This window comes from Tauraco erythrolophus, chromosome 24 (assembly GCF_009769465.1).
Source record: "Tauraco erythrolophus isolate bTauEry1 chromosome 24, bTauEry1.pri, whole genome shotgun sequence".
In the NCBI taxonomy this organism is placed as follows: Eukaryota; Metazoa; Chordata; class Aves; order Musophagiformes; family Musophagidae; genus Tauraco; species Tauraco erythrolophus.
In genome coordinates, this window is record NC_141488.1 from 3,409,897 (window position 1) to 3,431,033 (window position 21,137).

A 21,137-nucleotide genomic window follows, 5' to 3' on the forward strand; every position below is an offset into this window, starting at 1 on the left:
CATGAGGACCTAATGCAAACCTCATACCAGGGGTCCGGTACAAACCAGAAGCCCAGATAGGTCTATCACCTACCATGGAGCAGCTTTCTCATCCCCGAAGGAAGGCTGCTGGCTCAGCTGGTCCTCACGTGCGTTGCATTTCTCTGAGATCTCCCCATGGTCAGAGCACTTCTTCCCATTCAGTATGTCCTCCCTGCAAAGCATAAGGAAGAAAATAAAGCCCTTCACTCAAGGGACAGCTTCACATCTCCTCTGCGTAATGAGAAATCTCTGCTGGGCAGTTGGCATCACCAGGAGGTCACTGTCCTCCTGAGACAGGACTGAAGGTGTCCCACAGAGCAGGAAGGAGATTGGCAGTGCCAGCAGCTGACTTAGTCAAAACCACCCTGGACCATCATGAAAAAGCCACCAGAGCATGAATGGCCTCAGGGCAGCAGCATGCCCAGGACAGATCCAACATCCTCATTCCTGTCCCCCTTTTATTGCTCAGGGTCCGGGTCCCATCTCAGCTGAGGTGACAGTCCCTGCACCCCATGCTTGCTGCCCACCCTCCTTCCCCCAGCCCAGGCTTGCCAGCAGTGGTCTACCTCAACAAGACACCATCCAGCCAGGGAAGCCTCTGGAGGGACACTGAGCATCTGTTTTACATAAGACCCTAAATCTGAGAGCCAAGTCCCGTTTTAAACGTGTAAGTCCTTTATTAGCTCTGACCTTTATAGAATCATAGAATGGTTAGGGTTGGAAGGCACCTCAAAGATCATCCAGCACTAATAATAAATCGACAGTGTTTCCTATTAGCCTCATATAAATACATCTTTGGCTAATCAGCACTGTGGCCATATACCCAGAGAGTTTGCTTCTATCTACCTAGAGTTATCACTCCATAAAGAAGAAGCTGCTCCACACGATCATCTAATTGATATATTTTGCTCGATTCCCAATAAGCTATAAAAAGGTACATTCGTTGCGGGGAAAACTACAGTTTTTATCATCTTCCGCCTCATTCTAAGGCAGGATGAAAGGAAGAAACCCACTTTATGTTTACTAAAATATTTAGAACAAGCTGTGAAAGATGGAAAACATTTTAGAATAACTGTAAGTCGTATTAATATGATAGTCCGTCCTTGAGAATAAAAAGTAGTCATAGGTAGGCAGATAGCTATTAAAGCAATAAAGAGATCTTACTTTAAACTGACACGCACCTTATTTGATTGCAGCACCATTCCCATGCAGTTTCAATGTTCTTCCTCCACTAACGCCAAATTAATTCATTTTGATTATTGTTATTATGGCAAATGGCAAAAGGAATTAACAGCGATGAATCAGGCGCGTACTGCGAGGCGCGAGCTGGATGTCCCACCTCCCGCTGAGACGCAGCGAGACCTGCGCGCGGTTGCGAGGCCATAAAAATGATGGAAGGAAATCATCTGGCAGATTAAAAAGATTCCTTGCAAGGTAACGTCTGCCAGACTTTGTACAAGACCCAAGATCATCCCTGTGACCTACAAACAGTAAGAGAAGAAGTATTTTTTTGAATTGAACTACATTTTTGGCTCGAGAGAGGATGGTGCGGTCATAGTGAGTGCCAGGATCGAGCCTGGCACCGGCTGAGCAACCAAAGGCCAACTTCTGCAGCTGCAGGAGGTTGCCCATTCGAAAGACAAATTTCAGTGACAGCAAACGTGCAGGGCTGCAAAAAGTGAAGCAGGTCTGGGAAGCAGCTCTAGGGCTGCCGAGGGGCTGCAGGACCTCTCACTTCCCATCCTCTTGCCTGTACCACGTTTGCAGTCAGTCCCGTGACTTCTCTCCAGCTTGACTTGAACCACTTTTGTTTTTTTTTTCCCCCACAGCATTTCTGGGATAAGGGGGGCACCACTTGCACTCCTGAAGCTGCCCTTGTTTTCTCCACTAATAAGCTCCAGGAAGATATAAAATATCTTATAAGAGATCTTCCTTAGATCTAAGGAAGAAATTCTTCCCTCTGAGGGTGCTGAGGCACTGGACCAGGTAGCCCAGAGAAGCTGTGGTTGCCCCATCCCTGGAAGTGTTCAAGGCCAGGCTGGATGAGGCTTTGAGCAACCTGGTGTAGTGGAAGGTGTCCCTGCCCATGGCGGGGGGGGTGGGGGGTTGGAACTGGATGGTCTTTGAGGTTCCTTCCAACCCAAACCATTCTGTGATTCTATGATCAAATGAACTACCCCTTGCCTCAAGCTACAGCCTGATTTTTCTTATATTTGTCAGGCCAGTGGGACCTCAGCTGAAAAGCAAAGAGACGAGAACCAGCTCAGCTCATCTCTGCATCTCTGCACCAGTGTCACTGCGTGGTGGGGTTCTGGCATTGCTGCTCAGCTGTGCAGGGAAAGTGAAGTTCTGCATTTAGGGCAGTAGATGAGGGACTCAGATGATCTATATTCAAGTCCCATCAGGCTGGAGAATCCCAGATGTTTTGGGAGATTTTATTCTGGCCTGGAAAAATATTGCTGGCGTTGGTAAGTCTAAAAGGACTGTGGGGAGAAAACAAAATCACAACCTTGACTGACAGAAGTGTTGGTGAAAGGGGAAAAAAAATAGAAAGAAATCAGCCCTACACAAATGAAGTTTACCTTAGTTGGAGCATCCTAAAGCTCCAGCTTGTTGAAGGAGGGGATGGAGCTCCACACCTGAAGCAGTCCCCACGAGAGGGCATTGCTGCGATGGCTCTGCGCAAGGCCCTGCGTGTCCCTGCTGCTGTTAGTCCCTCTGCAAGGTGGAGGTGGCAGTTGCTAAGTCTTTCTCCCCACCCCACCTGTATCTCGGAGACAGATCCAGTCTGTGGCCCTGAAAAACCCCATCAGCTTGGCATGGACCCCCTCCCACCTCTCCCCATCTCCAACATTAACACACGCTCTGACGCGTGCTCATCTTAACCAGAGCTCTGGAGCTGCTGGGATAAAGCCCAAATTTTCCTGCTGTCCTGCTCTCATTTCAGGCAGGACAGACCGAGCACGAGTGGGAGCAAACAGCACCTCAGTAACAGCACAGATCACACATGCATCGAGGCGAGAGGGTGCTGCCTGGCTCGGTGGCATTCCACTTGTTCAACACGTTCTCCGGTTATTTGGCAGTCGGAACAAGACCGTAGGCAGGGGCTTGACACCTCTTGGCAGCTCCCAGCTTCTGGAGGAGACTCGGGTGGCATCGCTGCGGAGTGCCCTGCGGTATGGGGTGTGCTGGGCGTGCAGCGTGGCACCAGGGCAGTCACTGAACGCATGGGTTATTATGGAAAGTGTCACCCAGGCAGCCTTTTATTGGAATTCCTTTAATTAATGTGCCTCTACCCTGAATCCCAGCCAGCACCTCGCCAGGGCTTGCCATTCCTTTTTACAGGTCTGTTAGGGCTTGAGGGACGGAGGCTGTGAGCTGAGAAAAGCTGAGATGAGGAGTGTTGGATAGGGATCTATGACCTTTCCTGCGATGCTCTGGGGCACCCACACCACCCCTCAGCCCAGGGTGGACAGAATGGCTCAGAGGGCGGACCCAGGGGCAGTTCAGCACGTTTGGGCTTTGCCGGGGATGGGCATTAGCTGCTTCACATGGGCAGGCAAGAAACTCTGAGCTTCACCAGAGAGATGGGCAAGACTGAGAGGTTTGGTCCCTGCTCTGCCCTGGGTGGGTCTGAGCCTCTCTCTACCCTCACAATGGAGTCTTTTGCACTTTCCTGAAGACGTATTTTGAGATTCTCGGAAAAACAGACTGTAAGAAAGACCCACCTGTATACCAAATCCATTTTGGAAGGCTAACACAAATCACAAGACAAGACCCAATGCAAACCTTCCCCAGCACAGACACCTCTCCCACAGCTGCATCTGGCTCCTCGTACCTGCTTCTCCAGTTAAGGACCTGGCAGCCTCCTCCATGTCGGGTGGTGTTTCCAAGGCTGGGTCCCCTTGCATAGTCAGGGTCATCTCTGTCCATCCAGAAGCTGCAAAACCAATAAAAACTGTGAGGAGCCAAAGTCATCACGGGGCAGGCACCGTTTATTCATTTATTTGTTTGTTTGCTGATGCTGAGAAACGATGCCGTGATGCCATGCTATTAGCATCTTCAAGTCCTCAGCCATGCTGAGCGTGCAGGGAAATAGCAGTGCCATGTCTCCCTCCATTTAACCCAGCGGGAGAGCACGGGTTGCTTTAATGGGGAGGCGATGCCGAGGTGGCTGCGCAGGAGTGAGAGCGGCATCCTGGCTGGCAAAGGATGTGGTCGCCATGTGCCAAGGCCACAACCTGGTCCCTGTATCTGAGCCAAACTGAGGGTCCTGAGGTGCAGGGATGTAGGAAGGAAGGGAGAATAGCGGGGTTGGGAGAAGGTTCATTCCTCATCCCAAGTGTGGTGTTCCTTTGGGGTGAGATTTGAGAGGGACTAATAACTTAGTGGGTTTTACTGAGGCAGCAGCAATACTAGCGAGCAGAGTTTGGGAGTGAGGGAGGGGGGATGGCCACATCTCCCATTTAACAGTCTCTGACCATTCTCAGCACCACCCAGGCTGACCCAGGCTGCTCCAGCAGAGCTTTCCTTGCCATCCTAACCACTTCAGGACTCCATCGTCTATTCCCTCCAGTGTAACTCAAAGCCTATCTCCGCCCCCCGCCTTTCCCACTGCTAAGGGATGCAGCTATTTCTGTATTACAGGGAAGTTTTAGGAGCAGAATCCATTAGGGGCTCATTTACAGCCGTGCCCTTAGGCAGACACAAACCTTGCTTCGCAGAGATGATAGACTAATCCATCAACCTGCTTCACCGCTGGCCTGTTCTGTCTGGAAACGGCGTTACTGAGCACAGGCACCCAACAGCAGCCTCCGCCTGTCTTCTCACTCTCTGTGCAGCCTGGAGATGCTCGAGTATTCCTGGGCCCCTGTGACCGACCATCCCCAGAGAAAATCCACGCAGCACTGTGCCCACGTGCCCCATGGCTGTGCTAAAAGGAAAGAGTTTCACTTCCACGGACTGATCTGCAGCTTTTGCAAACACGCTGGCTGTATCCTTACAGTCGGATCACGGCGATGGAGTTTGAGCATCTCTGGGACAAGGGGAAAAACCCGACTTGTGTCCAAACCTGAGGCTAAACAAGCCCTGCAAGGAACTCACAACAAAGCCAGATTCAATCTGAATTTCCTTCCAGCTCCCTTTTTGATTGATCTCTATCCCCATTTTGGGTAAGAGTGTAAGAAGAGCTTCCTGGATCAGACCCAGGCCAGCCTCCTGCACAGCCAGCAGAGGAAGAGGACAGGCGTGCGGCCGTAAACCCTTCCCGATTCTGACAATCTGCAGCTCGGGGCCTTCCTGAGACAGAAGATGCATCTGTAAGTAACCTGTATTTAAAAGCCCTTGATGGCCCTTTTCTGTACATATTTGTCTAATGACTTCTCAAACCCATTTCTGCCCTGGCAGTGAGTTTTGCAATTGAATTAGGCATTGTCTGAAAAAGTCCTTCCTCCATATGGGGAGAGATAAAGTTTTATCTTGAATTTCATCTGTTGCTGGCATCAATCTGAACTCAAATCTTTCTTGAATCTCTGCAAGAAAGTGCAAGTCATGCCCAGCCAAAAGCTGATCTGTGGCAGGGTCTGGGTGCCCAAGGGATCCACGAAGGAGCTATTGGTCTCCCCAGGGCCATCTATGGTCATAAAGTGCAGCCCATCCCTAAAATCTCCCTAATTCTGGGTGTGTTCCTATGAGGATCATCCCCACGAACTGCTGTTAAGCTTTCCCATCACTACCAGGTTCCTTCTAAATCTCTTTCCATCCACTGATCTAATGGGACAGAAGATTGTATTTTCTTCCAGAGATGGAGAAACTAAAGCAATGAAGTTACGTTTTTCAAAGTCATGCATCAAAAGAGGAGCTTGTACATCCCTAATAAGACATGAAAAGAGCCAACTCTTTCTAGGGGCTGATATCCTCAATCCATTTTCAGCTGGAGATGGGACAGCTCTGTCACATCAGGCTGGTTATAGACTGGGCCAGATTTGACAATGTCAGCCCGGCTTTTCAAGGCTTCCACCAGGCTTGCATCAAAGCAAAAAGAAATAAATCACAGGTCTCTCAAATGTCATTCTCAGCCTTCTCAGTCAGGGATGCTTGTGCATTTGTCCAAACAACCCTGTCCCCTTCCGTCTGCGAATTTCCCAAGGAGACCAGCACCGGGAAGCCTACATTTGATATCTTTTGCTGATACAGACCCTATCACCATTTGGCCATAAACATGTTAAATATAGTAGTGAATGGTGATACTTTGTTTTATCGGTGCTCTCTCCACACACCCCAGGCAGTGACAACATTCCTTCGGGTGGTTTCTGAAGTAGATGACAAGAAAGGAAGGATGGGGAGAAATAAAAAGAAAGTTCTTAACAACGAAAGGGATCAGCACACACCTCCATTCTCCTGATGTTAAACACTGCTGACACAGGCCCTGCACTTCACAAATCTGTAGCTTCCTTTAAATTAGCAATTCCACAGACACAGTAGGAGCTTGCATAAGAATTGTCCATAAAGCGAAGAGAGTCACAATATCAGCCTAGCATGAAACCATGGTTTCTGCTTTTTAATTAAGATTTCAAGCTTGTGTCTCCCCTGAGGTGCTGCGGAAGGTTTTGCCAGATACAATAAGCAGCCGGGGCCCCTCTCAGCAAATTGGCTTTTCACAGGACCCCAGCTCTGCTCACATACCCCATAGTGCTGAATTCTCAGTGCCAAAATTGGGATATGGCATCCAGAAGAAGGCAAAGCCCAGAAGCTGGTTACTGGGACCCATCCTTGCAGGCTCAGGTCCCTTTGTGACTCCCCTTTCCCAGCAAAGTCTGGCAGGTGATAACGGGGAAGCAACGGGACATGAGTTTTGGTACACGTCACTCCCAGTATTAAACAGATCCACAGTAACTCTTAGGATGACATTTCCAGTGTGAATACCTGTATATTTTAAAAGCCATTCTCTGCTCTTCTGTGTTCTCTTAGTATTCTCTTGGAACTTCTCTTTCCCTTGCTGCTCCTGCCTGCCATGCATCCCTGCAGCTGGAAAATGAAGTCAAAGAGACATGAGCAATCAAGTTATCTTCCAGCATTAAAGGCAGAAGATGGCATTTGCATTTGTCCTGCTCCATTCCTCCATCACAACCCCATTCCCCCACCTGTAATTTCAGAGCAGAGCTCAGTGGATCATAAACACCTCAAAGATGACGCAGCAGCAAAACCGGGGCTCCCTGCGGAGTGCCGGAATAGCCCCACAGACACAGGGGTCACAACCAGAAATCCCCATCTCCCTCCCTTTTACATCACTGCCAATTTAGGATGTGTTGAGGAGGAAGCAGAGACACAGTGGGTACCCCAGCACAGCTCTCCCCTGGCTACGGCAGTTTCAGATGTGTCAGGACGCGCTGTTGTGCACATCCGTCATCCCTGTTAATGCTGCCCCTCCGATGGCAAACCTTTCCTGAGCAACAAGAGCTGCTCACATCTGCAAACACCACGTCATCTCCCACCTGTCCCTGCCTCCCCACCGCAGTGCTAGATCCAACCCAGGCAATCCCAGCATTGGCACAGGGGCTGCAGAATGGGGTCCCCATCGGAGACTTTTAGACAGAATCATAGAATCACAGAATGGTTTGGGTTGGAAGGGACCTTCAAGATCATCCAGTTCCAACCCTCCTGCCATGGGCAGGGACACCTTCCACTACACCAGGTTGCTCAAAACCTCATCCAACCTGGCCTTGAACACTTCCAGGGATGGGGCAGCCATCCAGATGCCATCTGCAATGTGAAGGGAGAGGTACACCACTGAGCAACACGTCCCACTCCTGGCTGTCGCCGTACAGAGGGGACGGCAAGGAATAGCCCACTGGAAGCACCTCTAAAAGTTTCACAATCACTCCCATAAAGCATTTAACGTGCAATAAAAATGGCAAGTAAGTTATCAAGGGCTGATGTGGAGAAGGAAGCTAATGCCTTGCCCTACAGATGCTCATAAAATATTAAGTAACTTTAAAAAGAGAAGGGAAAGGACGTGGTTCGATAGACCACTGTTAGAAGCAGGTCCACTCCGCCAAGCAGCCAGTGAAATGCAGGATTTCTTTAGGACTCATTAACTCCCATGCCAGCGTTAATGGTCCTGCGGCCGTTCATTCCTCTTCCTCCACACCACGCAAACAGCTTTATTTAGAAGCCGAGATTGGAGCCCAGCTCCACGAATAACATTTGCCTGGATGTAATTAGGCATCAAAAGAGCAAAACTCCCCGGCCAAGGGAGAGTGGAAATCCAGGTCAGGCAGTTCTCTGCCTGCAGCTACCTCCGCCCAGCTTGAAAATAAACGAATTTGGGGAATTTGATGCCGTGGCGTGGACTTTTCAAGTTGGAGGACAGAGGTAAATGCTGTAAAAAGTTTCTTTGGAATAAATGGGTTAATTACCCTTGGGTTTTCCTGCCCAGCTGCCATGGGGATGGACCAATTCAAGCCAGAGCCACCCAAGAAAGACCTGCTCAGCTCCTCATCCCATCCAGGGATCCTCATCCCCAGCAGGGAGGCAGACCTGGGCAGGGAGGAAGACTGTCGAGCATCTGCCTCCAATAAATGGGTAAAGAGCAGGAGATTTCCAGGCTGGTGTGGAAAAAGTCCTCCTGGGAGCAGTCAGGAGCCAGGAGAGATGCTGTCTGTCTCGCTGCTGCACAAAGCGCACCGGATCCGTCGCGCCTGGGTGATACGAGGGAGCAAATCGGTGCATCGTCAGAGCCACTCGGAGACAAGAGGCGATAAAAATCCAGAACTGATGTTTTGACATTCGCTTGTCCCAAATGAGGACAGAAAATTCAAAACATGCCGGAAAATAATGGCAGAACTGGAATCCCGTGCGATTTCTATTCGGATGTGTCAAAACAGCTCATTTTGGCACAGCAAGACATCAACCTGCCTCTGCCCACGCTGCCACTCAGCCCGGGAAAGCTGTGGGACAGACACCGAGGCTGGGTTGGCACCTCGGGAGCCTGAGCCAAAGAGGAAAAATAGTCCCTTGTGGTCCTTTAGCCAAGGAGGAAGTCGTGATCTTGGGGCACGTAAATACCTGAGTTCTCACTTGGCTGTAAACAATACAAATAATGAGGAGAAAACTGTTTTGATAGGAATAAAAACTATTCTTTAGACTGAAAAGATTCCCTTTTTTTACATATGCATGTGTGTGTTTTAGTGAAAAGGAATTGAGTGCCAAAAAAAAAAAAAAGAGTCCTTCTGAATTAGGGCTCATTTCTTTTTAAAAATGTTGAAAGGCAGAACGCCGGGTGTTGTGCAGAGGTTTCTTTGTTCGTTGTCACAATCCAACATGAATTTGCAAAATACTTTGACTAAATCCATTTTGATTTTTCTGTCAGAAACGTTCCAGGTGACAATTTTTACCCAGAAAGCTCCACTTGTGGCAACTCAGACAAAATAGTTTAACATCAGCCTGGAGGGAAGTATTTTATTCTTCCTTTCCTGAAGAAAAGAAATGAACACTTCCAACAAAAATGGCACTTACAGGGGGAGATGTTTTGCAGACATCTCAATTTTTACAGAAACCCCATAGAACAAGGCTGTTTTCATGGAAAAATCTCTGTCAAATTCAATGTATCCCATGACCTTACCTAAACCTTGCCCTCCCCAGACTGAGGTATCTGTTTTAAAGTGTTGGACCAGCATTTCCAAACGCAGGCACCGAGGTGAATTCACAAAATGATTTGCAGACTCCCCAGCTCCAGAAATCTGGAGGCAGCATTCAGCTGCCGGTACCCGAACGGGGCCTCCGGAGCTGGAACCAAAGGGCTGGTATAATCCACCATGTGTTTCCTGACATTGATGGAATGATGTTAATTTACAGCAGCTGAGAGCCTGGCCCCGAGCCCTTCTCCTGCTCCTCAGCACGCTGAGCACTGGCCCTGGGTAAATCTTGTGCTGTCCCCTCCATATGTCCCTTTCTGTCTCCGAGAGAGGTTGGAAAGAGAGATGTAAACATCTGTGCCAACTACAGCTTCTGCAGCAGGGAGGACCATCTCCCGGCACCGCAGCACATCCCCCCTACGAAAAGGCTGAGAGACTATTTATTGCCACCAACACCCCTTTCCAGGAGGGCCATCCTGAACTCACTCCTCCAGAGCAATAAACTCCTTTTTTCTCCTTGAATTCTTCTGAGATGGCGAGACTGGCCATTGCCCTCCAACCTCAGTGGGTCAGACCTGCTCCAACGATACCCAGAACCCAGCCTGCACTGTGGCGAGACGTGCTCCTCTCCAGCAGAACCTTATGGTGATGAGACCTAAGGGACCCAGAGCTCTCAAATTTTGGGGGGCTCAGCTCAGGGCTTCCTCTCACACTGCTGGCGTTACTTGACTTATTTTAGCTCCTTATTGAGGATTAGAATGCTTTTTTTCTTTTTCTACAGCTAAAATTGTTCTCCTTCACATCAGAAAAGCCAGATTAGACTCATCTTGTCCTTTCTCTCAAGTCTGTTTTGGTTCACCTCATTGCTGGATGCAGCCCAGGTCTCCATGAGGTGGAGGGAAGGGGGACTCACCTCCCCAGCTGCAGAGGTATCTGCATTAAAGGAAATCCCTACATCAGAGAGCAACGGTGCTTGTAGGACGTTATCACCTCCTTTGTAGAGATGTTTTTACTTGGCATAAAAGTGCACTTTGGACTGACAAAGCAAAAGCCCTTCCAAGCTCACTGTGTGGATAAAGAGGGCTGTAGCCAAGTGATGTAAATTAGAGCAGACCCTAAGCTGGCCTGATTACAGCAGACCTGCCACCAAAACAGCACTGGCATGGGAACGAGGAGCCATACAAATTATCTCCGACAGTGTTGGACTCACCTGAACCTGGCTCAGTCTTCCCAGGTTTGCATGATTTCGTTGCACATCTTCGTGGAGAGGTACACCAGTAGGAAATGGGGACTCTACATGCTCCAAATACAGGAAAAAAAAAAAAAAAGCAAAAATATTCAAATTCTGAATGCAAAAGCAAATGGAAATGCCAGGGTTGATTTGTGCTCTGAGCACAACCACAGAGCTTAGCTCCCCGGATCGGGGACTGGAAGTCAAACTGCACAGCTTGGCCTGTGTGCTGGGAGGAACCAAACTGCCAGGGCACACCTCAGTGTCTTACCATTATTATTATTATTATTATTATTATTATTATTATTATTATTATTATTATTATTATTATTATTATCAGTGTCTTACCATTATTATTATTATTATTATTATTATCATCATCATCATCATCATCATCATCATCATCACTACTACTACTTTGACTGTATCAGCTAGAAAACTACAGCAATGCACAGTTAAAAAAAAAAAAACAACACACACACAAAACCAAAACCACAAATAAGAAAACTACAAAAATATGAATGGTACTTCCAGAAAGGGTTTACATTTTTCTTGGCTAATGGCCCATCCCATGATTCGGGTTGAGCCAAATTCTAAATTCTAAGAAAATCTCCGGCATCCCCCTTCTGTTTGAAGGGAAACTGCCAACACGTCTCACCAATAATCGCCTGAATCTAAGGAGAGACATTCAAATTTATGACGGGAGGCAGACAGCCAAGTCCCATTGATCTTCAATGAAAATCCTTCAATGAAAAATCCCTCATCCCTTGTCACCCGTGCGAGGAGCCGGGCTTTGCCTGCACAGCCTGTTTCGTTCTGCAGCACTCATCATCATCACGTTTGAATTCCTATTGCTATCCTATTATTATCTCTGATTAAGCAGGGTGGAAGAGGAAATTAGTCGATTCCTGTGTACCCTTAGGCTTGCAGTGATGTGCCTGAACAAGCTCTGTTTAACCCATTTGTTACCCTCAAAATAAAGTTTCCTTTCACCCTGGGACTGTAGTCTCCCTCTCCTGAACTTGGGCATTAGGCTCTGGCACATCACACGTGGGTCAGGCTAATGACTCACTTTCAGTATTTAAATCCAGCCCGATAAATCCCTAAATGACTTTCTAACGGTGCAGTAAACTCCTCAGAACATAATCAATGCACATTAACAAAGCGCTGGGAAGCCAAGAAGTTCATGGGGGGGTAAAGCACATACCATGAATCTTTCCCATGTTGTTGTATCAGGCAGCTCCCTTACTGTGTTCGACATAAATAGATGGAAAATATTTTCTACAGCCATTCATAGGCTGGCCTGGCTTTTTCAAAGAGGTCTGTTGAAGTCAAAAAGTCTATTTTAAGGTATATAAATGCCTTAAGATTCAGATGCACACAAAAAGAGATTTTTATATATGTCAGAGAATTTTGGGTTGAAGGGACCTCTGGAGGTCTCTAGCCTGACCTCCTTCTCAGAGGACTTCAGCTAGCTTCCATGTTAGCTCAGGACATTGTCCAGTCAACTTCTGAGTATCTCCAGGGATGGCAGCTCCACCACCTCTCTCAGGAACCTGTCCCAGGGCTGCACAACCCTGCGGGGAAGTGGCCTTGATAGGACCTCATCACATGTGATGGCATTCCAAGGATGCCCATTCCCCCACTGAGACCTTGTGCTTAGTCTCCTCCATCTCCTGGGGCTCGACACACCAGAGGACATGCTGCTGCATGACACGCTGGGCAAGACGGTACTTAAAAGACCTGCTCCCTTTTTTTTCTCTGTGTGTCAGAAAAATTACTCTCTTCTAAACTCATTGCATTTATTTACATCTTAAGAGGAAAATGGGCCCTTCTCTCAAACCCAGAGACTTTGGATGAGTTTCATTCACCCTAAATTGAGCACCGGAAAATTAAGCATTTAAAGTTATAAACCTTCAACTCCCTCTCTTAGGGAGAAAAAAAAACAAACCCAACAAATTATCTCATACTGCAGTCAGCTCTAAGGTAAACACCGGGCTGTGGAAACTAGCCCAGACTTGAACACGTATCAGTGTTTCAGGTCAGGCCAGGCAAATCCTGCCCCCGGACCACCATCAAGCCCGGAACTCCAACCTGGATTTCCAACCATCTCATTACCAGCCTTGCTACGGGATCCAGAGGTCCTGATTAGACTCAGAGCCCTGTTGTGCTAGGAGCTGCACACAGACACGGAGCCAAGTCCTGGCCCAAAAAAAAAGACTGCAATAAAAATAGACAAGACAGATGGAGGCACGGATTTACGGAAAGTCGCACAGCAGGTCGCAAGCAGAGTTGAAATGAGAGCGCGGGCAAGTAGCAGGTCTGAGATCCCTCAATTAATGCTTTTCCTTTGGCACTAAGGCACAAACCATACACTTCAAATGGCTCTAGCCCAGATGCTCTGGCCACCTTGAATTCAGATCCCAGAAAGCCACAAAGCCTGTTGGAGATAGCTGGTACAGAGCCACAATGCCTGGAAACAGCTACAGCCCCAAACGGCTTCTCCCAAGAACCGCGATTCATTAACGTCCCCGGTTTTCAGTTTCCCATGACAATTTTCTCTGAAGCTGGGCATCCTCTCCAACTCCCACAGCTTTCCCTGGGCTCTGACTCATCACACTAACCTGTTTCCAAACCCTTTTTCCTTTGGAAATCAAGATGTGTTGCCATTGCATCATTAGCTGTAATAGCAGATAGACATCCTTATTAGACCAACAATCATCCTAAGTATGCTTTGTGTTCATTATTACAGTCTATGTTTGTGTCAATACAATACTTACAAATAGTATTAATAGTAATTGCATCAATAATAATACCGCAGTCGTGAAATGTTTATATAGCATCCATCTGCTCAGAGATCCACGGCGACGGGTAACGCTACAACCATCTGGCATCGCTGGGTGCGTTTGGCTCGTACTTATCAGCATGGCAAATCAGGCAGCCGTCTCCATCCCGGGAGCTCCCACTGCTTCTGACTCGCCAGCAGCCGTAAATCACCTCTAAACTGCAGCCGCTCCTGGAGAGGAAGGCGGGAACCCGCAGGCAAAAGTTGGGAGCATCAAGACTTTAAGCACAAGAGCTTCTTCCCGCAGCGTGGAAAGAGGCCTGGAGAGGGGAATCTGCACAACCACAGTGAAATAAGGAGAGGTACATCAGTGGAAAAGCATGGCCACTTTCAGAGCAGTTATTGGTTTAGTTTCATTTGCTTTTAAAAGTAGCCCTTGCGTGGGTTTGGCTTTGTAAGGAATCCCACTTTTCCTGGTCCGGTAGCTACTGCGCCAACGAGGCTCTCACACGGCAGCACAGCTCATCTCCAGGTGCTGTTATCGACGCTGTATTTAATGCCTCTAAAACATCCCATAATGTGGACATGTCACTCACCTCTGTACAGGTCCCCCCATCATTTTATGAGTCTCACTGCAAAAAGAAGGGCAGGGCAAGGGGGGTTCATTCCTTCCCCAACCAGCACCAGCCGGGGCAGGGGGTGCAGGTTTGACAACAAATCCTGGATCCCTGCAAGGGATCCACATGCACAGAACATGCACGTGCTGAATTGGCCACAAGTGTGGCTGGCTAGGAGTGCACACGCATGAGCGTGACAAGTGCCTGGTGGAAATGGCTAAAACCACTGAAAAACTGGATCTTGTTTGGTGTCTCCCTTTTTTTCTTCACCCCTGTGACCAAAGCAAGAGCTTGAAGGTCTTGAAAGAAGAACGGTGAGTCCGTGTCCTCCCATCAAAGGAAACCCACAGAAAGAAATTGTTGGAAGAAGCCACTGAATCTGCAGCAGTAACATCCTGGCCAGGGAGTTTTGATCTTGACCACCATGCTGTGGGCAGGATTTCAATCCAGGTCTTTCTCAGGAGTCTTTCTTTTGCTCCCAACAGAGCAAGTCTGAAAAACACGGTTCTTGGGAACAGTATGTCAAAAGATTAATGTTCGCTCCTGCTTCTCATCAACCCCTGAACACCCCTGGAGGAGAATTCAGCATTTCTGTTCTTGCCGTGGCTGTGCACAGCTGCGTGAAAATGACTTGCAGAAAAAAATTCATGGGCAGATTTGGGCTCCTCAGGCAGGAGGTCCTGCAGGGACAGACAATGTGACAGCAAAACCAGCCCCCTAGAAGGCTCAGGATCTCCGTATCAGCCTGTGTGGAGCCTTGCAAATCTCCAATTTCCTTCCAACATTAAGATCCTCAAACAACACACTGATTTCACGCACTAATTTCCCTAGCTAGAAAGCAGGGACAATGCTGTTTACCTGCCATTAGGAAGCCCTCTGCTCTACCCAGGCGAGTCATTCAAACAGCACTTGCAATTTTGGAAGATTCACTTCTACTCGCTGTAGCCAAGACAACCTAAAAAGGCTGGATTGCTGGAAAACTCCCAGCCCCTGGCAGCTGGAGAGACACTTCATGGCAAGCTGGGCACCTACTTTTGATAGTCTTTACCTGCAGAGATCTATACCACAGCAAATCCCAAGCAGAGCCTTTGTGCCAGACGGGAAGAGATGGTCTCTGCATCAGGAGCTCCACGGGATTTGCCCATGAAGAAACCTAAAGCAGAAGAGTTCAGTTCTGACATAGACAATGAGCTGCTTCAGTGAAAATAGCAGAAATCAGCCCCAGAAAACTTATATTTACAAACCTCACATGAATTCCTTTTATATCCTCTTCAAGTTTTTTTTTTTTATGAGTTTTTGAGGCTTCCATAAGAATTTCTGGTTTAAGCCAAAAAAGAACCTTTCTTTTCTTGTTAGAAATGGCATTTGAAGGTAAAAGCGTTCTTTCCAAGACAAATATCTATCAAACGTCCTCATCGAACAAGGAAAAAGATTCAGGCAATCTGGTATTTTTCTCCATAGAAAAGAACAGTTTTGACCATACCATCTTTTTCCAGTGGGAATATTTCTTGTGAAAGTATGCCTCGTTCTCTCAGCCATGTTCCCAAACACAGCACGTTCAGGAAAAGCGGCAGCTCGTCCCCACTCGCCAGACACACAAAGGTTCTCCAGCTAAAATCAGGTGAAAAAAATGACACACGTAAAGAAAGAAGTTTCAAATAAACTCTCTTTTTTTCTCGCTCCTCCCAGCTCAACTGCAAGCTCTTCAAAGTTTCTCCTCTCATTGAGTTGAATCATTAGTCTTCAGATAAGTGATGCTTGAGCCTTTGATTAAAATTACTGGGGAGCGTCTCTGCATGATTAAAGAGAGATAACACAATAAAAGGAAGAGGACTTTATACCATTATTATGGCAAATAAGTGCAATTCCCAACTGGAGAGCTGCATCAACTTGTCTAATGTAATAAATGCCTCCCCTGTTGGAAACGTGTCAAATTAGACTTCAAGACGTCAGCCTTCGGTTTTCAAAGGCCTCGAAGCTTTACGGGGCACTGCACAGCTGCAAACCTAATGGGACCAAGAGCTGGAAGGTGACACTGTCCCATGGAGCAGGGCGCAGAGGGAGCAATACGTGTTTGTTAGTGGCTCACAAACTCCAGAACAGCATCTGCCACCTCCAAAAAGGTAGGAGAGAGGGTATAGACAGATGTGTAGACACATGACACCAGAAGAAAGAGTCTGAGGGGGTCAAAGAGTGGATTTGGGATCCAGGAGAGGCAGGTTGGGTCTGCTCCTGTGCAACAATGCCCTTGAACATGGGAAGATCTGCCCAAGTCGGAGCCACCAGCTGTAGGTTCCTTGCAGTGAGTCTCTTTGGGGGCTTGGTCATATAGCAGGGGAAACATCTTTGTCCAGGGACAAAGCATCATTTCCAATGTTATCTAAACAAGAATAGTTATTCTGAGGGGGGAAAAAAACATCAGTTTTAGTCCAAAGAGAATGTCTATCCAAGAATTTCAGAAGAGCTATGCAACCTCATTCCCTGATATAGACAAGCCGCGAGTCTCTGCTCTCCCCCTGGAAGAATCATAGAATCATAGAATCGTTAGGGCTGGAAGGGACCTTCAAAGGTCATCTAGTCCAACCCCCCTGCAAGGAACAGGGATATCTCCAAAGAAAGGATCATTCATTCCCTCCCCGGGCATGATGTGAGGCTACATTTTCTAACTCAAAGAGTGAAGATACTATACTGCTGGTAGCTTGTAAAAGTGTAGACAGATAGCTCACAGAAGCATCCTATTTGTGGCTTAAAATATACTAGTTTATCATGCAAATGATATGTCAACAGAATAGCTGTACTTGGCAATATTTCCCAAAGTAAATTAAGCAGTTAAACATGCCATGTGTAATATTAAGAGGTTATGTGTTACATGGAATCAGCAGATGAAGCCAAGTTGTCAGGAAGCCAGGTTTCCTCAGAAATTTGAAATTTGACTCGAGGGAACCAAGGTACGCGCATCTTCCCACTCGAGCAATGCAGGGAGGGTGATGTTTGGGAAAAGTGGGGTCATTTTTTCTGCCAAGACACCTCGAGGTGACGTGGTCCCAGCTGGGGCCCCATCGAGGTTTTATCCGTGAGATGAATGGTCCGGTCTCAGCTCCCCAGTTTCAAGAGCCGGTGTGCGCTGAGGGCTCATGTTGTGCATTTTTCACAGCTTGAGCTCCGTGCATCTGGGAACTATTTGCAAGGGTAAAAAATAATGCATGACCCAATCTTCTCAAGGCTTTTCACTTCCTGGAGGGTGGAAATACCAGGCAGGGGGAAAAAAAAGAAAGAAAGAAAAAAAAAAGCTCTTGGATTATTTCAGCTCTACAAATTGCTCCCTGAGGCAAGTAAATGTTGTAAAAAACATACACAAATATTCAGATTCAAGTTTAACCAAATACCAGGACATTTGGATTTATTCAAGTGTCAGCAGCCCCCAAGCTTTCCCGGTTATTTCAGGCTCCCTTACATCAGCAAATGTTTTCTGTTTCACAGAAACTCAAAGTCAAACCTGGGGGCTTGTAGGGCCTGAAAGAGTCAAATAAAAACATTCCCCGCCTGCCCCATGAACCAGCTCATTACACTCCAGCCCTCACACCGCTCTCCAAAGCGAAAACGGCTCCAGTGATTTATGGAGAATCAAAGCTAAAATCCCATTTGTTTACAGACGTCGTGCTTGGCTTTAGGGTGTTATTTTATAGGGATGCGATGGAGCGAGACGTGGAAATGAGTGCTTCTCAGTCCCACCTTGCCTGGGATGCCCGTCCCACCCAAACCCCAGACCTCCTCTTCTCCAGCACCTCCAGCCTCTCCCAGGTCCCCTAACCCATTCAGCACCCCGTGTCTTCTTCATGGGCATCTTATTTTGAGGGAAAGGCTCTTATCTCACTTATGCTCCAAATTTCAAGACGGCTGTGAGCCTTTAGGCTAATATTTTTCACACATCCTAAAAACATTCATCCCTCCCCCTGCACACATACTTTATGTTCTGCTTCCCCTCAGGGCCCTGTGGGCCTCAAAAGACGATAAAATCACAGTAAAGTAGGTGTTTTTTAGGCATTTTCTACAGTTGGTGACCCTGTTTAAGGCCTTGTGAGAAACACAGTAGGATGCATCATATAACCTTGAAAAAGGATGGTTTTGAGTTAATTGCTTTCAAATATCCAGTGAAGAGAAATCCAGCAATATCACCAAATCATTTCCTTTGCTGTTAAAAAACACCACCCTGCTCCTGGGCTGGTCTGTCTTGGCAAAGCCATCCAGCCACTGATGCTTGTGCAGCTTCTCCCTGCCACGTTGTGGACCCCTCCCACACCATCATTTCTCTTCCCTGCGGGTGTAATCGTGCCATCAGCCAGCTATTACCCCCCTCTCTGCTAAATTAAGCAGATCACACTCCTTGATTTGCTCTGAAAGGTGTGATTTCCTATTCATTAGTCTTTTTCTGGCTCTTCTTTGAATCTCCTCCAATAGTTCTGCTCCCTTTTCGAATCGGATACTCTGCCAAGTACAGGGGTAACATAACCTTCCCATGCAAAACTGGCCAGAGGGTCACGAGTTGCTCGTCAGTGACCTACTGTCTCCCCAGGGCTTTCCTGAGTCATCAGTCACTCCACCCTGCAACTATTCTCTGCATTCCCTCGCTCCACAGCTGGGTTTCTTCCCCATCTAGGATTTACATGTTTGAAGTTAGCCACTCATCTAAGTTGCCTTCACTGTCATAGAGAGGAATGGGCGATGTCCAGAGGTGTTTCATCCCACTGTAGGGGATATCTAAGGTACAACAAATGACTTGTGCTCTGGAGGTGCCTGCACCCTTCCTAGGACTAGAAGTGGACCCCACACACCTAACATTTAGATGTCCTCAGTTAAGTGAGATGAATGGTCTGACATTTGACCATACCAAGATACCATGTTTGCTTGACCCAGGGCTGCCAAGCAAACCCAAGGCTCTGTACCATTAACTGGGGCTCTGTGAGGGCTGCTTTTCTTCCCCAGTCTTTGTGTCACTTTCAACATTTATCAATGAGGATTTAACAGATTCTTCTCTTTTTTTGCCCTGGCTCAATACAGGGATCATTAAATGGGATAGGGTCAAGACCAGCCATTTAGGGTCTCCACGAGAAACAAATCTGTTTGATGTGGAATTTCCATTTAGGACCTCATTTGGAAACCAAATCAATTACAAAACCTGTTTGTTTAACATGCACCACGTTGATCTTGGATGGCTCCACTTTATCCATTAGGACGTCCTGTGATATGAAGCCAAATGCTTTTGAGAAGTTTGACCAACTTAACAATAAGTGTAGAGGGTGACAGCTGGCCCCCCTTAGACTGATGGGCTTTGAGGACAGAAAGGATTATCGTGACCAGAGGTCTGACCTCCTGAGCAACACCAGCTATAAAATTTCTTCCATTAGGCTCCTTTTAAAATCCCAACTATAAATCTTTCTGGCCCAATCCTTTCCCTACACAGCACCCCTGGAAGCACTGCGGTTGCTCAGAAAGCTCCGTAGGATGCTGGTGGGGTCAGGGAGGGAAGAGTCCGGCTCCAGACATACTCAGGTCTCTCCTACCTGTGTTGACCTCGCAAGCAGACTCCCGAAAGGATTTGTATTTTCCACGCTGCTACTTTTAGGCCTTTACTTTCCAACACCCACAGACTTGGAGACACAGCCCGCTGCCTCGCTGCAGCTTAAATGCTTTCTAATGGCCTCAACCCAGAGATTTACACTGAGCCAACTCGCTTTGAAACCCTTCCATAAAAACGCCTTCTGCAAACAGATTTGTTTCATTATCGTTGGGCCTGGAAGTGCCTGAAGTAACAAACAACTTCAAACTCCTTCAAATTTATTGTGGCACTAGGTTTGCACTTCATTTAAATCCTGCGTACCTGGGTGCGTGTCTTATGGGGGGACCGGCAGGGGAGGGTGGATGGAGAGCCCTGGTGCGATGTATCAGTGATTATGGGGCCATAAATATTGGATGGAGGATCTATGATAACATCTATTACGGCTTTATGAAATATTGATGGCGTCTGAATACATATTGCCTCCTGAACAGCTCGTTCCGGAGATGTTTAATGAAAGACATCTGTCGTTTTATCCTTGAATCTACATGCAGGAGAAGTAGAGTCTCCATCCTCCCTGTAATCTCGGTAAGGGCTTCCAGAGCTGTACGGGAACGGCATGAAATACTCAGGCTCACCTATCCAGGGGGGTGGAGGGGAGAGGGATGGAGACTGTTTGATGTATATGGGGTCTTTCATTTTGGAAATGAATTAACTTTGTGCTCTTCTGAAATCAAGCCCTGCACAGACAACTGGCTTTAACGGCGCAGGCTGCCACAGCGGAACAGTGGGAAAGGATGAGGACTCCCAGGAATATCAGCCCATCCTTCAGACTTTTATCCCTGATCGTGCACTTCTCACCATTTAACCCTTTGTTCAACCCCGGGGCATAACACCCCTCCCCTGTGTGATCCAAACACACTGACTGCAATACACATTCCCCCTAAATATCCAACATATTCCCAAATTAATGACACGTGGTGTTATTTCTCACCTTGTAGGGTCTCTCCAGGCGTGCACACACGTGCGCACACACAACCACCCCATACACTTGGTTATTTTTATCTTTACACCACAGAATTCACCCACCTTTTAACACGCCTGCCTGCACAAAGCCCAGCCTCCTCAGCCCAGCTCCTCCCAGCGCAGAGGAACCAAAGCACACCATCTCCATGCACCTTTCCCCTGCAGAGCTCAAACTCCCTCTTTCCTACAAATCCCAAACACCCCAACATCGCACACAGCTGCGTGGAGACGCAGGTCTACAATACACAGCAGTGACACCCCCTCAAAG

At 47.6% G+C, this 21,137-nt stretch overlaps 2 long non-coding RNA genes across 3 annotated transcripts in view; both read right to left on the bottom strand.

Annotated features, from left to right (window-relative positions):
- Nucleotides 1-79: 79 nt before the first annotated feature.
- On the bottom strand, nt 80-10,984 carry LOC147527078 (uncharacterized). Its single transcript, XR_015222845.1, has 4 exons — nt 10,867-10,984; nt 6,946-7,047; nt 3,860-3,961; nt 80-193 (listed from the first exon to the last, which is right to left on the bottom strand). It is a non-coding gene; the product is annotated as an uncharacterized LOC147527078 (long non-coding RNA).
- Nucleotides 10,985-16,925: 5,941 nt separating this feature from the next.
- The window catches only part of LOC147527079 (uncharacterized), a 29,453-nt gene continuing 25,241 nt past the window's right edge, over nt 16,926-21,137 (bottom strand). For both annotated transcript variants that reach the window (XR_015222851.1, XR_015222850.1), the window contains one exon: nt 16,926-17,523. This is a non-coding gene — a long non-coding RNA (uncharacterized LOC147527079). The remainder of the gene's footprint in view (nt 17,524-21,137) is intronic.